Source organism: Cololabis saira, chromosome 2, assembly GCF_033807715.1.
Source record: "Cololabis saira isolate AMF1-May2022 chromosome 2, fColSai1.1, whole genome shotgun sequence".
NCBI lineage: Eukaryota > Metazoa > Chordata > Actinopteri > Beloniformes > Belonidae > Cololabis > Cololabis saira.
The window spans coordinates 55022459-55034516 of record NC_084588.1 but is presented as its reverse complement, the minus strand read 5'-3'; the positions used below and the strand labels follow the sequence as shown (position 1 = coordinate 55034516).

The 12058-nt window shown below is 42.6% G+C and overlaps 2 non-coding genes across 2 annotated transcripts; one reads left to right on the top strand and one right to left on the bottom strand.

Moving 5' to 3' along the window:
• Positions 1 to 295: 295 nt before the first annotated feature.
• On the bottom strand, positions 296 to 369 carry trnat-ugu (transfer RNA threonine (anticodon UGU)). Its single transcript has one exon. It is a non-coding gene; the product is annotated as a tRNA-Thr (tRNA).
• Positions 370 to 3486: 3117 nt separating this feature from the next.
• trnat-agu (transfer RNA threonine (anticodon AGU)) lies at positions 3487 to 3560 on the top strand. The gene has a single exon. It is a non-coding gene; the product is annotated as a tRNA-Thr (tRNA).
• The last annotated feature ends 8498 nt before the right edge of the window (positions 3561 to 12058 follow it).

Genomic DNA, 12058 nt, shown 5'->3' with positions numbered 1-12058 from the left:
TCACACTTAAAAGTAACTCCACTTCTCTGTCACTCCAAACCAAAGACTCTGGTTCATCTCTGAAGTAACTGCAGTCCAGGCTGATTTATGGTTCCACGTTACACCAACGCAGAACCTACGGCGTAGGCTACGCGGCGACGCGCTCCGTACTGCCCCCTGCAGGTTTGGATGCTCATAGCACCTTAACAGCGTTTTCATGCGGGTTCGTGTAAACGAGGATATTTTTGAAAACTTAGAGGGGGAAACATCCATTTTTGTAAATACCCGGCTACGTGTAAACGTGGCCTTAGTTTAAAGGCTCTGCTGGGATTTGAACCCAGGATCTCCTGTTTACAAGACAGGTGCTTTGACCAACTAAGCCACAGAGCCCTAAACACACGTCTTCAACTTGTTATAAAAACCCTGTTGACACAACTAGTTCATCCTTCCTCTGGAGCAGCTTTATTTCACCTCACTGTGATGTATTTAGTACACTAACCTGTTCCACTACTGTCCTGGCTTTATGTGAAGTAACAGAGCTATGAAGGATGGTAACTTTTATAGTTACCATACATGTTTACCTGCCCTGAAAAGGTTCAGTTAAAGCAGGTCTTGTGTGTTCCAGCAAAGATCTGATGTTTCATTAGATTTGAATAACTTAAGACTTTAAGCTGGTCTGATTTTTGCTGGAACCAGAATTATAATTCAAGCTTTAATTCTGCCAGTATGTGATCAATTATACCAATTATATCAAATATATTCAAGTCAGTTTTATGACTTTAATGCTTTGCTGTTCTTCACTCGTGCCACATGGTGGGGTACTCCTCCAATTCTTCTTGACCAAATGAGTATTTCTTTACGTGGTGTGTCTGACAGTCACTTACTCCCCAAGTCTGACCTCCCTTAAAAAGGTCTCTTAAAGGGGACCTATTATGAAAAACAGGTTTTTTCTTGTTTTAACATATATAAAGTGGTCTCCCCTCACCCTGCCAGCACAGGGGAGACAAAATACCATGAAATTCTGCAAGCTCTCTGACCCCCGCCGGACAGAGTCCCCCAGTGTCACGTGGTTTTTTTTGAGCCATTCTGAATCTGCGCCTATGGTGACGTCACTATAGGCGCTCATTTCCATAGGTTCAGCCTCCGCTGCTGAAACCACGCCCACAACCAGCTCTCTCCGCTGCTGGAGCGGCGCTTTCTTCAGCCAGTCGGGATCCGGGTTAAATCATCCAGGTTCCCGGGTGGTTTGGGAGCTGGGTCCTCGGAGGTCCGTCCCAGGTCGGACCAGCTTCACCCTCAAAGATTTTCAGCCAAATCTGTCGGTTTGATCCCCGGTAACAGGCGATGCGCCGCGGATGCGCTCCGGAGCCGATCTGTGCGCCCGCCGTGGGGTTGCAGCGCCCGTCGCGCAGAATCCGCCGGGCAGATCCGGCTGAAATTCCGCTGGTCGGTCCCCGGGAGTCCCTGCTACCAGTCCAGGCCGGTTCCTGCGGTCCCGGCCGGTCGGAACCGGTCAGATTCCCCGGTTGAAGCTGCGGTGATGCACGCGGCTCCAGCCTACTTCCTGGTTCCCAAAGCGCGGTCCGTCCGACTAAATTGTCCAGGTTCCCAGCCGCTTTGGGAGCAGGGATTTCTAGGGTACGTCCCAGGCTGGACCAGCTTCACCCTCCGAGATTTTCATTGAAATCTGTCGGTTTGATCACCGGTAGCGGGCGATGCGCCGCGGAGCCGTGCGCCGGGCGCCCGGCGTGGCTCCGGGGCGCATCGCCTCCTCCCCTCCGGGGCCAGCGTTCAGCATCCGCCGGGCAGATCCGGCTGAAATAGTGCATAAATGTTATTTATATACAACTCATATTTTATTTTTTTAACAATAAAGTTTCCATTTGTGAAAATTCAGTGTTGATTTATTTACAGGCTCGGGCTGCTCTGGCGGAGCGAGGTTTATGCTCCTCCCCTGCTACCCGTCATTCAGGGAGCCAATCAGCACAGAGCCTCATTATCATCCCCCCCCCCTTCCCTAAAAATGAGGCGCAGAAAAAGAGGTTAGAAGCGGTAAACCTAGTGACAGGGCCCACAGGCTGGATTTATGATTTATGTAGAAAAAACAAGCTTTAGATTGTTTTTAAGACATTCAAGGCCTGTTTAAAATATACATTAAATGCCATAATAGGTCTCCTTTAAAAAGTCTTCCATGATTCTATCACTTCTGAGATCTTCTGCTCTGAAAGGCTGGTCTGGTTTGATGCTGAGCTGCTCAAGGTGCTGTGTTCAGGTGGTAGTCTGTCTTAGGTTGGATTAACTCTCTTGACTTCAGGAGATTTAGGGGAACATGTTTTGGTTTATAAAAGCGGGTTTTACTACTTTATAGTTAGAAACTGTAAAATGATTTGTGTACCTAAATCTACTCAAAGGGGATTTTAGTACATTCTGACATGTGTGGGACATGGTGTGCAACACTTTTTTTGGGGGGGGGGGGGGGGGGGGGGAGTTATGCAACGTTAGTATGTGAGGCCCCGGTTGTTTTTGGTAAGATAAATCACCATGGAGACGAAGTAAGTGAGAGGTTATGCACAGAGGAGGATTAAGGTAGTCATGGGCCCCTAGGCTATTTTTTCTCTGGGGCCCCTTATGCATCATGTTCTCCCAGAAAAAAGTGATTTTGTGCCATGTGTAACAGTGCACATGGCAGTAGCATCATTTACTATAACAGACTTTAGTTGTAACAAAAATACTACGGAAAGCCATTTAAAGTAAATCTGCAAGCAGCGTGCGTGCGTGCGTGCGTGCGTGCGTGCGTGCGTGCGTGCGTGCGTGCGTGCGTGCGTGCGTGCGTGCGTGCGTGCGTGCGTGCGTGCGTGCGTGCGTGCGTTCTCTGTCTTGTTTTCCTGGATGAGAAGTCTTTGATGAGGCTGGTAAAATCCAGTTTTCTAAGAATATCACTCTCAATGCTCATCAAAGACGGTGATTGAGTCTGTTTTGGCCCATTGTGGATCTCAGTTTATTCTTTACAAGTCCAAATTTTGAAAATGAACGCTCCCCACTGGCATTGGTAACAGGTAAAGTCAAAAAGAGTCTGTTGCTCTGAACCTGTCACGGCCCGACTGCTCACAGTCCGGTTCAGTTGCACCAGTCACCCACCAGACTTAAAATACCATGTTAGCTTTGGAATCTTCATTAATAATTGCTTGTCCCTTTTTTCTTTCTTCCCCTGCGCTTGTTTCTGAGCGCCACTGAGTTTCTTGTCGGACATTTTGCCGCTGTAAAGCCTGATTTATGCTTCCGCGTTAAATCAACGCAGATCCTACGCCGTAGGCTCTGTGTTGGTGTAACGCGGAACCATAAATCCACCTTTAGATTGACAGGCGACAGCATTGTAACGGAAGAACGACAAAACATTTATTTACATTTAAAAAAAATAGTCCAACCAATCCAAGGGCCCCTCCAAACGTGGGGCCCCTAGGCTGCAGCCTAGGGAAGCCTGTGCATTAATCCGCGCATGGTTACGCGGGCCCTGTGGCTTAGTTGGTCCAAAGCACCTGTCTAGTAAACAGGAGATCCTGGTTCAAATCCCAGCAGAGCCTCTGAAAGTCCATGTTTCCCAACGACAGCCCCAAAACATCACCGCTCTAGAGGAGATCTGCATGGAGGAACGGACCAAAATACCAGCGACAGTGTAGAAAACCTTGTGCATACTTACAGAAAACATCTGATCTCTGTCATTGCCAACAAACGGTGTTTAACAAAGTATTGAGATGAACTTTTGTTATTGATCAAATACTTATTTTCAACTATAATTTGCAAATACATTCTTTAAAAATCAGCCAATGTGATTTTCTGATTTTTTTTTTCATTTTGTCTGTCATCAGGGCCCGAGCACTGAAGGTGCGAGGACCCTATTGTATCTGTGGTGTTTATTATTCTTCTTATTAGGGCCCGAGCACTTGCAGTGCGAAGGCCCTATTGTAATTGCAGGAATTCTTCTTCTTCTTCTTCTTCTTATTGTTCTGACAAAAGGAAGGCCTTTTTGCCCCCCTAAACGTGCCCAAAAAGTCACCAAATTTTGCACGCAAGCCAGGTCTGGCGAAAAATTTGATATTTAATGGTTTGCATTAATGGGCGTGGCCTAACGGCTCAACAGCGCCCCCTAGAAAACTTTGTGCCTCAAGCCCCACAATGCGGTTTGTCGTACATGCACGAAAATCTGTACACACCTGTATCATGTCACAACTTAAAGAAAAGTCTCTGGGCGTCATGTCGAGAAACCGAACAGGAAGTCGGCCATTTTGAATTAATCGCGTCATTTTGGCGAAATTGATGCCTTCCTTCGGCAGTTAATACGGCCCGAACCGTAACGTGCACCCAGGTGTGTTATACATCAAAATGTGCGTCTCCATCCTCCGACACCACGCATTACTTTTCTCTTTCAAAAGCATTACCGTGGCGACGCTAGACGCCAAAAAGTGCGCCCACCCTTCATATGATTGGTTCAGATAGAAAAAACTTTGTGCCTCAAGCCCCATAATACGGTTTGACGTACATGAACGAAAATCGGTACACACCTGTATCATGTCGCAACTAAAAGAAAAGTCTCTTGGCGCCATGGCCGAAACCGAACAGGAAGTCGGCCATTTTGAACATTCTGAATTAATTGCGTAATTTTGGAGCAATATATGCCATTCCTTCGAGAATTAATACGGCCCGAACCGTATCGTGAACCCAGATGTGTTATACATCAAAATGTGCGTCTCTATCCTGCGACTACACGCATTCCTTTTCTCTTTCAAAAGTGTTACCGTGGCGACGCTAGACGCCAAAAGGCGCGGCCCCCCTTCATCTGATTGGTCCATATTTGATAGTTCCCCAAAAGTCACCAAATTTTGCATGCAAGCCAGGCCTGGCGATAAATTTGATATTTCATGGTTTGCATTAATGGCCGTGGCAAAATGGCTCAACAGCGCCCCCCGGAAAACTTTGTGCCTCAAGCCCCACAATACGGTTTGACGTACATGCACGAAAATCGCTACACACCTGTATCATGGCACAACTTAAAGAAAAGTCTCTTGGAGCCATGGCCGAAACCGAACAGGAAGTCGGCCATTTTGAAATCTGATTGGTCCATATTTGATAGTTCTCCAAAAGTCACCAAATTTTGCATGCAAGCCAGGCTTGGCGATAAATTTGATATTTCATGGTTTGCATTAATGGGCGTGGCCTAACGGCTCAACAGCGCCCCCTAGAAAACTTTTCTCTGCCATAACTTTTGAATGGTTTGACATAGGAAGTTGTGGGTGGTGTCATGGGATTCTGTAATGAGTCCTTAAGCTTCGTTGGCCTTAATTAGCCCCGCCCCTTCTTCTGATTGGTTGTCCCTTTTTTCTGCTATAACTTTTGAATGTTTTGACATAGGAAGTCGTGGGTGGTGTCATTTCTGATATGCTTATGGGGGGCGGTGGCCGTGAGTGCGAGGGCCCGTTCATCGCTGCTTGCAGCTTTAATTAGGGCCCGAGCACTGAAAGTGCGAGGACCCTATTGTATCTGTGATGTTTATTATTATTATTATTATTATTATTCTCGCCGTAAATAAATGGCCTTTTTGGAGGCCTTAAAATGCTCCAAAACTCACCAAATTTTGCACACACTTCCAGAGTCGCGTAAAATTACGTATTTTATGGGCGACAGGCATGGGTCAAAAAGGATTAGGCTCTATAGCGCCACCTATTTTATGTTTTTGAAGAGCCCCATAATATGGTTTGACTTACAGCAATGTCCTTTATGTGTCTATTATATCAGACAAAGCCCTACAAAAAAGTCTCTTGGACCCATGCTCTAAGTTACACAGGAAGTCCAGCATTTTGAACAGAAAATGTCATTTTTCATGAATTATGGTCATTTCCAGGCCTCGTACTTTAACGAACTCCTCCTAGAGATTTTATCAGATTGGCTCACAACTTGGTTTGTACAATCTAGACACATGGCCGACGCTAAATTGCGAAGCTTTTAAGTTTCTGCCAGAGGGCGTGACCGTAGTGATCCAACGAAGTTTGAGGTCATTTTTAAGCCTCGCCATCAAACATCAATTGGCTGTAATTCAGCAATACATGATTTGATGTGGTTGAAAACGTATGTGCATGATTGTAGGTTGAGCCTGAACCCATCTGTGGTGGAATATTCAGGATCGGTTGTAGCGCCACCTGTTGGCACCAGGAATTGTCATGTCTTGTAGTATGCATCTGTGCTCCAAGCGAGATGAGTGTATTGATCTCAAAGTTGGTCAGATAATAGGTAAGACATTGACGATGACTGACAGAGAAAACTGTAAGTTCTTATCAAAGGGCGTGGCCGTTAGAGGTTGTCAAATTTCGGTGTCTCGCCATGAACATAAAAGTTGTTTTAACTTTCAAATATTTGGTCCAAATTGACCCAAAATCCGTACATTTAATCAGGCTTCCATTCTGAACAAGTGGATATGACAATCTTGGATGAACTCACTCACTTTTTTCAAAATATGAACTAATCTCCAAATAAATTATAATTTTGTCATGCAATGTCCAATCAACTTCCAACTTTGCAAATATGTTATTTATTGTGATATAAAAACAATGTCGATTTGAGCAGTTTAGATCAAACAGGCGATTTGTAATGATTTTTTCTGGTTTGAATTGAAAGCTGAGTTTTCATCCCTGTGAGAAGTGCAGCTCTCACACTGGAGAGGGAGGCGGGGCTGAGTTTTCCCTGCAGTCGGCTCTGACTTTTTTTCTAAGTTAGAGAGTCGGGCCAGGCCAATCAGAGGCCACTTAGGCCAGCAGCTTGTGAGTAGGGCAAGATGATTGGTTTGTTCCGATTAACACCCGCCCCAACAGCCCGTATCAACCAGCGTGGAGGAAGGTGTGTGCGTGTGTGCGTGTGTGCGTGTGTATGTGTTTAGCAGAGAGGAGACGCGCTCGACATGAAGCTGAGCTCGTTCCAAAGATAAAGTAAGTTAACTTGAAATTAAAATAAGGATTTAGATTTTAAAGTGACTGATTTACAAGACACTTCATTATAATTATTATTTACTGATTTTGAAAGTTATTCTTGCAACAAATGGGATATATAATCAGTAGGACTACTCGAGTTGAGGGGGGGGTGAGGGGGGATGGCATCCCCCCTGAAATAAAAACGGTCCAAATCCTCCCCCCAGTAAAACTGTCATCCCCTCTTTCCATCCCTTATGTCATTTCATCAATGAATGTGGTTTTACTGCTATTTCAACAGTCTGGACGCCGTCCTCCGCGGACCCAGGCACTTCTATTTTAACCAGCGCAGCGTTACTTTATGGCATTTGTTCAGCAGACCTTGTCACTACATGATGTGAGTCCGCTACCCGATTTGAGTCACGCATGCGCAGTCGCGTCCAACATGTGCATTTCAGTGGAGAAGTAGTGTTGTCATTACCCGATTATTGATTAAAATGAGCGACTTTAATGTTTTCCATCATCTCCATGCCTACATGGAATCCGGAAGTTTCATCCTAGTTTGGGAAAAGCTGACAAATGGAAGATTACTCGTTCTATGAGTAATTACATCTTGAAAGGTAATTTGGCTATCATGCTTAGCTATGCTTGCTAAAAATAATAAAAATATTTTTTGCCAAAAATAATATAAAGATTTTTTGCATCAATACCCTTATATAGCATAACATTCCCTGTTGTTGGACGCAACTGCGCATGCGTGACTCAAATCGGGTAGCGACTCACATCAGGTAGTGACAGACCTTACAGACCAATTGCATACGAGTTAAGCCATCCCACGTGATGCTGCTCAGCCAATCAGATCTGTGTAAACAGCGTGACTGGGTCAATGACGTGACGCCTATATTTTCTGAAAAAAACTTTTTTTTTTCGATTCAAAAAAGGTTTAAATGGATATAAAAATATCATATATATGAACTACCTGTCCCACATATGGACTCACTTGAATTTTACAAAATATACTAGTTACTTGGGATTTTGTTGTTGTTTTAAGCGTCAAAATGTCATGTGGTGAGACCGTCCGACCAGGACTCTGGTTTTGAAAACTTTTTTTGAGATCACTAATGTATTTAAATCAATCTTCTGCTCAATCTGGCATGGCATCTGGCGCGACCATTAAAAAAACAACCATTTTTGTAAAATACTGAAAACTTGTACAAAAAAAAGATGTCAAGATGTTAAGGAAATTAATTTATTTTAATATGAATCATGGTTGTACCACATTACCCTTTTTAAGGCTAGTGCCAATTCATCTTGACAAAAAACTCAATTAGAACTTTTTTATATGAATTTATGTGTACACAATATTCTTAATGTTTGAACTACTGCAATAGATTTTTTATTCATTTATTATGATGTATTATGATGTTCTGGACCTCCGCTTAAGTACATTTTCTCTGACTGGACCTAAAGTTTTAGTTGAATACCCCTGATTTAGAGTCATCACCAGAAAAATAACACCAGAAAAATAACTTATTTGACAATTTTCACCTGTTTCAAGTAAATTTTAACTTGAAATAAGTAAAAAAAAATCTGCCAGTGGGACAAGATTTATCTTCTCATTATTAGCAAAAAAAATGTTGTGGGATAATACCAGATTCAAGTGACAAAGAAAAAGTACACATTAAAGGAACAATAATTGATCAATAATTGATCAGCTTTTTTGATCAGATAGGCTGTAATATCATCATGGCCAGCAGAAGAAGTTTTAAGGTTCTTAATATCAAGTACCTCCAAAGGCTTTATTGGTTCAAAATGATTTAAAGAGGGATAACCTTGATTTATAGAGCTTGTTTTTCCTTATAGCGAATTTCCTAAGTTCTATATGGTTTGTTAAGGTTTTCAGAGCTTCTTTTATCTTTATAAATAAGATAAAGGTTGTGTTTAGAATTGCACTGTGTGGCACGAAGCTTTCATCCATCCAGTGTGCTGTTAAACTTAAAAGTAAAAACGTTTTACTACCTCCTCGAAACACTGACTTTGCAAGTATTGCAAGTTGCAGTCGCATGTGCTGGCTGAGGTAATGTGACAAAATTCCATATCGCAGATCCTTTTAGCTCGCTCCATTTTGAAAAGTGTAGACTTCCGCACGGCGTGCTGACATTACGTGACTAGCGTGTGACAACACTCACAGAGCACACATAGAATTAGAATTGAATAGATCTGCTCCTATGGATTGGCCCATTGTTACCGATACCCGATCTAGAGTTGTTTTCAATATCGATCCCGAAACAAAAATACAAATATCGGATCGGTGCATCCCTAATAGTGATGTTTATTTTTCCATATGAAATTAAAATGTATTCTATTCATTTCTTTTATAATCTTTGGTGGGATTGCAAGAGAGTATGCTGGATAGATTAACCTGGATAATGATTCAATTTTGGTTAACAATTTTTTTCAGAGGTTTTCAGAGCTTCCTTTATCTTCCTTTATCGGTACACACCTGTATCATGTCACAACTTAAAGAAAAGTCTCTTGGCGCCATGGCCGAAACCGAACAGGAAGTCGGCCATTTTGAACATTTTGAATTAATCGTGTAATTTTGGCGCAATTTATGCCATTTCTTCGGTCATTAATGCGGCCCGAACCGTAACGTGCACCCAGGTGTGTTATACATCAAAACGTGCGTCTCCATCCTCCGACACCACGCATTACTTTTCTCTTTCAAAAGTGTTACCGTGGCGACGCTAGACGGCAAAAAGCGCGCCCACCCTTCATCTGATTGGTTCAGACAGAAAAAACTTTGCGCCTCAAGCCCCATAATTGACGGATTGACGTACATGAACGAAAATCGGTACACACCTGTATCATTTCGCAACTTAAAGAAAAGCCAGGCCTGTCGATACATTTGATATTTCATGGTTTGCATTAATGGGCGTGGCCTAACGGCTCAACAGTGCCCACTAGAATACTTTTCTCTGCCATAACTTTTGAAAGGTTTGACATAAAGAGTCGTGGGTGGTGTCATGGGACTCGGTATTGAGTCCTTGACCATAATTGGCGAAAATGAGCCCCGCCCCTTCTTCTGATTGGTTGTCCCTATTTCCTGCTATAACATTTGAATGTTTTGACATAGAGAGTCGTGGGTGGTGTCATCAGATTCTGTATGGAGTCCTTGACCTTCATTGGCCTCAATTAGCCCCGCCCCTTCTTCTGATTGGTTGTCCCTTTTTTCTGCTATAACTTTTGAATGGTTTGATATAGGAAGTCGTGGGTGGTGTCATTTCTGATATGCTTATGGGGGGCGGTGGCCGTGAGTGCGAGGGCCCGTTCATCGCTGCTTGCAGCTTTAATTATTATTATTATTATTCTCGCCGTAAATAAATTGCCTTTTTGGAGGCCTTAAAATGCTCCAAAACTCACCAAATTTTGCACACGCTTCCAGAGTCGTGTAAAATTACGTATTTTATGGGCGACAGGCATGGGTCAAAAAGGATTAGGCTCTATAGCGCCACCTATTTTATGTTTTTGAAGAGCCCCATAATATGGTTTGACTTACAGCAATGTCCTTTATGTGTCTATTATATCAGACAAAGCTCTACAAAAAAGTCTCTTGGACCCATGCTCTAAGTTACACAGGAAGTCCAGCATTTTGAACAGAAAATGTCATTTTTCATGAATTATGGTCATTTCCAGGCCTCGTACTTTAACGAACTCCTCCTAGAGATTTTATCAGATTGGCTCACAACTTGGTTTGTACAATCTAGACACATGGCCGACGCTAAATTGCGAAGCTTTTAAGTTTCTGCCAGAGGGCTTGACCGTAGTGATCCACCGAAGTTTGAGGTCATTTTTAAGCCTCGCCATCAAACATCAATTGGCTGTAATTCAGCAATACATGATTTGATGTTGTTGAAAACGTATGTGCATGATTGTAGTCTGAGCCTGAAGACATCTATGGTGGAATATTCAGGATCGGTTGTAGCGCCACCTGTTGGCACCAGGAATTGTCATGTCTTGTAGTATGCATCTGTGCTCCAAGCGAGATCAGTTTATTGATCTCAAAGTTGGTCAGATAATAGGTAAGACATTGACGATGACTGACAGAGAAAACTGTAAGTTCTTATCAAAGGGCGTCGCTGTCAGAGGTTGTCAAATTTCGGTGTCTCGCCATGAACATAAAAGTTGTTGTAACTTAAACATAATTGGTCAGAATCAACCCAAAATCAATTCATGTAATCAGGCTTCCATTCTGAACAAGTGGATATGACAATCTTGGATGAACTCCATAGCGCCACCTTTTGGTCAGGTATACATTTTTCATCAAATTATGTGCTGTAATGGCTGTTTCGTTCATCCAATCTTAATCCAATCGACACATATGATTGTCAGTAGGTCCCTTGTTGACCGTGTCGCGTATCGTGGCCGTAATTTGAAAGGAATTGGCATTTTTATGTCACTCTGTATTTCTGGTAAAATATTAATTAAAAATCAGAGATTTTGTGTAAGGAAAATTAAATGGCAGTTTCAGATAGCTTACAACAGGACTAAAAAATCATACACTGGAACATATTATTTCTTGTTATGCGCGCGCATCTCCCGCGGGGGGGCGGGGCATTGGAGCTGACGTTCAGCGCGGCCGCCATCTTGGATAAGGTACCGACGGCCATCTTGGAGAGGCTGGCAGAGATTTAGTTATGAAACAGGATGCTGTCACACATTAAAAATACGTACTTTTATGCTGAAAGACTTTGTATTATGCTCTTTTACAAAGACATGGTATGGAATATTGATAAATGTATAAATTAATTAATTGTATAAAGAAACAAATTTGATTGTTCATTTGAATTTATTTGAAGGGGAGAGGGGTGTGTTGTTGTATTTATTTATATATATTTATTTATTTATTTGAGAGTGAGAGTGAACTTTGTAATATTATAAGTCCTCTTGGCTTACTATTCCTATCCATTTTTCATTGACTGTTTTTTGTTTTTTTTTATAGCAAAAGGTGCAAATAAAAATATACACCGTCGGAATTCGGAAACTGATGATTATTTCTTCATCCACTGCATCTTTCATACACTGGTGCGTTCAGGGACAATTGGAATTTACTCAATTTGGCGAGA